Raw genomic sequence first — 6000 nt, 5'->3', positions numbered from 1 at the left:
GTCATCTTTTACTCATCATAATGAGTCATCTTTTTCTCTTGTATGCTGATTTTCTCTAATGAGTCATCGTTTGTAGACACAACATCATATGAACTAAATCACAACATGTTGATTCTCTCTCTTAAGTCCTCCTTTAATCATCACAAACAAAAGAACTAAAACACGTCATGAACAACATCAATGACTAAAACACAATATTGACCATCCCAGAAGTAACAATGACAATCTGAGAAGTAACTTCGTGTGCCTAATACTTTCATTTGTATTGTTTCAATTTTCAAAGCAATTAAAACAATCTGATTCATATGAAAATCAGTCAGCACTACTTGTTGATTAAGGTGGAGTCGAGTCATTGACCTTGACAACTAAAGTGAACACTAAAAGTTAGTAGTGTCATGCTTATATCACCAGTTACATTGAAAAGTTTTATTAGCTGATTATCATACTCTAATTTTTTTATAATTCAATTAAACTTAACACTACCTGTTCTGTAAATTGCTTAGCTAAACCATGACCAAATCCCCACATAATTATAATGTTTTGAAATTTAAAATTCAATTTTTATTTTGAATCTTCTACTTGGCAACCTATAAATTATTAAAAGGCGTAGAACTTTTCAAAGTAACTTAACACTGTTCTATAAATTGGTCAACTAGACCATAACCAACTCCACACATACAAACAAGATAGTAGCAACATGCTACTTCTTTTCACACTTCTTCTGTTTGATGCTTTACCATTGAATGTTCAAAGTGTCACCGGGAACATAGCAAAGCCAGGCTGCCAAACACAATGTGGCAATTTGACAGTTGCATACCCTTTTGGTATTGGTATAGGCTCAGGTTGTTCCAGAGACAAAACATTTGATCTCATCTGCAACTCAACTTACGACCCACCGAGGCTATTCATGGATACCGGAGACGTTCAAATACTTAATATTTCAGATTATGAGATGTGGGTCACCAGTTATGTCGGTACAAAATGTTACAACCATCTCGGAAATGTAACTCATGAAGATTATCCTGCGTGGTTTGACTTAGTTTCTACGCCTTTCAGTTTCTCCCCAAAAAACAAGTTCACAGTCATCGGATGCGATGAGATTGCCTTGATTAGCCGCGGCGACTACACCAGTGGCTGTTTTGGATTATGTAACAAACCAGATGATGTGCCTGATGGCTACTGCTCAGGAATCGGGTGTTGCCAGACATCTATACCAAGGGGTCTCATATCCTATGATGTTATACTTTCCAGCGTAAGAAACCACACAAAAGTTGGGTCATTTAATCGTTGTGGATTTGCGTTTCTTGGTGAGCATGAGAGTTTGCAGTTTCATGGTTTACAAGATTTATCTAATTCTTCCAAGTATTATAGCGTTGATCCCATCATCCCCACAGTGCTTGAATGGGTAATCCAAAGCAACCAGAGTTGCATAGAGGGTAATGAGTGCAAAGGAAATAGCTCATGTAGTGATACAGATATTGGCGGGTATAGATGCACCTGCAATAATGGTTATGAAGGAAACCCTTATATAGATCCAGGCTGCCACGGTATGTATATATATGTTTTCCACTTTAACTTTAATAAGATCCAAAAACTTTTAGTGACGGAAAGTATTTTGTTTTTACTAGACATCAATGAGTGCGAAGATAGAATCAACTTTCGTTGTTATGGGCAATGCGTTAATGAAGTACGGAGTTACAATTGTACATGTGGCCGTGGATATGCGGGCGATGCTAGAACACCTGATGGCTGTCAACCTGTTGGAAAGGGATCAAAATTTCCAGTCATGGTATTCACATCAGGTAACTCTTCTTATAAAATAGGCAAAGATCCAACAGGAAATTAATATAACTCAGATATTATACTAAGCTTGGTTTAAGAAATTTGACTTTATATTATCTAGAAGGTTTCAGTTGTCTTGGTATTTTTTATTTATATCTGGTATGATGGGTAGGAATGTATTCCTTATAACTAGGAGTCATATCGTATGCAGTTTTCTTTATTTTCAAGGGCCATCTTAGTCATAAATAAAATAAGTTTTCATTGTTATCACTTATCAGTGTGCTAATTTTCTGGTTCATCAGAAATAAAAAAATTCGGAGTCGTGTCTTCCAAAAACATATATTCCTTCTTTTCTGTTTTGATTCAATTGTGCCAACATCAGAAAACAAATAACTGCCTAAAGAAACAATCCCAAAGAAATACCTGGAGTCCTGGATTACTACAGACTGCTTGTACTTGAACTAACTGCCTGCTGCAACATTCACACAAACAATCATCTTCATGCTTAGAATTATTACCTTAACATTCCGAATCACCCCTTCTTGACATAGAAAATTAGAAACTCTTTCACCTTTTACACAGCAAGTTCTAATGGACCCTCATGAGTCTTGACCCACGGATGAAACATGCTAACAACACGTTAATTCTTACTTTGCAAAAGATTGAATATAACAGTGTGTGTGACATGGCAGAGCCTAGCAATATTATCTTGTGAATTGATCTTTACATGGACTAAATGCCTTGAATTGTTTTTCCTTTTAAAACCAGGTTAATTCACATTTTAGTTTTAGATAACTGCAAATAACTGAAAAGTTTTACTTTCTGTTCCACCTGTAGCGCTAGTGTTTGGTATGGTGGCGATATTATCTGGAATGATTGGGATATTCTTTGGCATAAGGAAGAGGAAGCTAATCAGGCTACGAGAAAAGTTCTTCCAGCAAAACGGTGGGTTTTTACTGAAACAAAAACTCAAGACACCAGGGACTAGTGAGGCGGTGATTATGTTTACCACTGAACAACTTCGAAAAGCAACTGACAATTATTCTGAGGAACGGATTATAGGTCGAGGCGGTTATGGTGTAGTATACAAAGGGATTTTGCCCAATAAAAGTGTCGTTGCAATAAAGAAGTCTAAAGTAGTGAATGAGGCCCAGACAGAACAGTTTATCAATGAGGTCATGATCCTTATACAAGTGATACAACGGAATGTGGTAAACCTTCTAGGTTGTTGTTTAGAAGAAGAGGTACCGGTACAAGTTTATGAGTTCATCTCCAATAACACACTTTTTTATCACATTCATCATAAAGTGGGTGGAATGAGTTGGTTATCATGGGAGAATCGGTTGAGAGTAGCTGTTGAAGCTGCTGGTGCACTTGCATACCTTCATTCGGAAACTATTATGCCAATCATACACAGAGATGTCAAGTCTACCAACATATTAATTGATGATAAATACACTGCCAAAATTGCAGATTTTGGTGTTTCAAGGTTAGTCCCATTAGATCACGATCAAGTCACTACTCTTGTTCAAGGCACACTAGGGTACCTTGATCTTGAATACTTTCACACAAGCCAACTAACTGACAAGAGTGATGTATATAGCTTTGGAGTGGTACTTGCAGAACTCATAACAGGGCAAAAACCCCTTTGTGCAAAAAGAACCAATGAAGAAAAGAATTTAGCAACATACTTTGTCAAGGCAGTGAAAGAAAACCGTCTCTTTGAAATTGTCGAACCAAGAATTTTACGAGAAGGAACTCTTGATCAGTTAGAAGTAATAGGTGACCTCGTAGAGAGATGTCTCAACTTACATGGAAATGATAGACCTAGTATGAAAGATGTTGCAATGGAGTTAGAGGGCTTGAAGAAGTTCAAAACTCATCCTTGGGGCCAACAACAATCACATGAAGAATCTAGAAGCTTAATCCTTGAAATTGAGCAATCTGATCTTTATGGTGTTCCATTAATCACATAGAATACACATGAGTGGGAATCTTTCTCAGGTGGTTCTAACATGACATTTCAGGAAAACACACCGCGTTAAGTTTCTTAGTGTAGAGTTGATTTTTTTAGAATCAAGGGTACCCTTTCCCATCAAATTATTAGCAGTATACCCATGTATCTTTTTGGGTTGTGCATAATGTGTGTGTGTATTTGTTGCGGGACAGTTTTTACAAACCAATATAACTTTTCAAGGTGCATAGACGCGAACAAGTTCATACGGAAAGTGATAATAAAGTTGATCATAAAACTACTTACGACGCTAGTTAACCATCATTGAAAAGAAGAATGAGAAGTAGTTTTATGATCAACTTTATTATGTCTTTCTATATGAGCTCGTGTGCTTCTATGCACCTTAAAAAGTTGTATTGGTTTGTAAAATACCATATATGGACTAAGTTGAAATGTACCTTAAAAAGTTGTATTGGTTTGTAAAATACCATATGCGGACTAAGTTGAAATGTACCTTAAAAAGTTGTATTGGTTTGTAAAATACCATATATGGACAAAGTTGAAATGGAGAGTAAATTACATTTTTCGTCCTTTTAAGTTTTAAGTAAATAATAGGATTTGTCGTTTGTGTTCACATTTTGTCACAATTTACATCTTTTCCAATTTCCATAATAGGTGTTATATATTTCTATTAATTATAGTAATATATGTGCATTGCACACGAGATAATTTAGTTATTTTATCCATATACTTAAGAGAGTTTATTAAATGAAAATAAAAATAACTAATACAAATAAACATTCTAACACCATCTCCATTTTCTAAATCAAGGCTTGTCAAAAACACTCAAAATCTTATCACAAGTGTCTCATCTAATTAAGAACAAGCATTCTCATCTCTCACACTAATCAAGTGCGATTCTCGAATGGACCGACTAAAGATCATTTGTGATTTCAGGGTAGTTAATTTCTTCAATGGATCATAACGAGCTTTTTTCGATGGAATGAAAAATGCAATATCATAGGTGATTTCAGGTGGCCGAAGTTAGTAGGGTGAGCAATGGTGGTTGAATAAGTTCTATGTGCGAGCCTAGAAACACCATGATCACCATCATAATTCCCGTGTAAAAAACACCATGGTCGCCACTCACTTTTCTCAGCCGCCAACCTCGCTTACCACTTAATCAAACCCTAACTCTCTAACCAACAATAACAACTTTATCGGTCCAAATCTTCATCATCTAAATCGACTATGGTGTTTCTAAACAGAGATGGGGCTTAATCTTTGTCCACTCCCTTTGAAATCAATTCTAGTGTTTTATTGGTTCAAATCTTCGTCTTCATCCTCTCCTATCAAATAGATCTGCCCAGATCTGTTTTGTTCAGTCGATTCAAATTATGAAGAGGGGGGGGGGGGGGTGATGACCGTCAGTTAAGTCATATAGAAGTCTAATCAATCTAGATAGCTAGGGTAAGTAAGGTATTGTATCCACGTGTAGCATGTGGTTAATTAGCGTTACACGTGTTTTTGATTATTTAAAGTAAATAATGAAACTTAATTAACTAAACTTTCCAACTCTAAACCCCTAATTTGATCAAGTTTGCTACTTTACAATTTAACAGTACCCGACCTATGATTATAGAGTTCCTTGTCCATTTTTAAGCATGATAAGATCTCCTTTTTAACTAAAGCGTATCTTTGAAGAACACGAGGTAGATCCGTGAGATATAGATGTTGTTTGATATTGATCCTTCATGCTTCTTTTATGAAATGATGAGATCTACATGTTTTTTATGTTCTTTCTTAAATCCGAGATATTTTCTAGATGAGAGATTGAGAGTTCGGAGGGTGTAATATTTTCTTGAAAAATGTCCTACCTCATAGCAAACTTTTCGATGCCACTAGGTTTTTTTGAGGGTGTAATTATGGTGAAGGGTTTGCATAGGTTATGGTCCTCAAAGGCCCACAAGCAAGCCTACAAGTCCACACTCCATGGTTACTACTATAGACTAACTAAGCAAATCCTTTTTATTTATTAGATATAATCAGATGTTACAACCGCTTTGATCGATCCATTAAGGTTTTGAGTCCTCATTTTTCTCCTTGTCGATTCATTTAGGCTTCGAATCCCCCGCTCGATCCACTTAGGTTTCGAGTCTTCGTTCTTCTCCCTGATCCACTTAAGCGCCGACTACCTTGCTCAATCCACTCAAGTTCCGAGTCTTCCTTCTTAGCTCACACAGAACCACTTTTCTCTTGGCTCA

At 36.3% G+C, this 6000-nt stretch overlaps 1 pseudogene; it reads left to right on the top strand.

Moving 5' to 3' along the window:
- Positions 1-474: 474 nt before the first annotated feature.
- On the top strand, positions 475-3827 carry LOC143612116 (wall-associated receptor kinase 5-like; annotated as a pseudogene).
- The last annotated feature ends 2173 nt before the right edge of the window (positions 3828-6000 follow it).

The sequence above is a fragment of the Bidens hawaiensis genome, unplaced genomic scaffold (assembly GCF_021521415.1).
Source record: "Bidens hawaiensis isolate Kalapana, Puna unplaced genomic scaffold, B.hawaiensis_p1.1 tig00033232_1, whole genome shotgun sequence".
NCBI classification, from domain to species: Eukaryota; Viridiplantae; Streptophyta; class Magnoliopsida; order Asterales; family Asteraceae; genus Bidens; species Bidens hawaiensis.
This window is presented reverse-complemented; position numbering and strand designations above follow the sequence as displayed.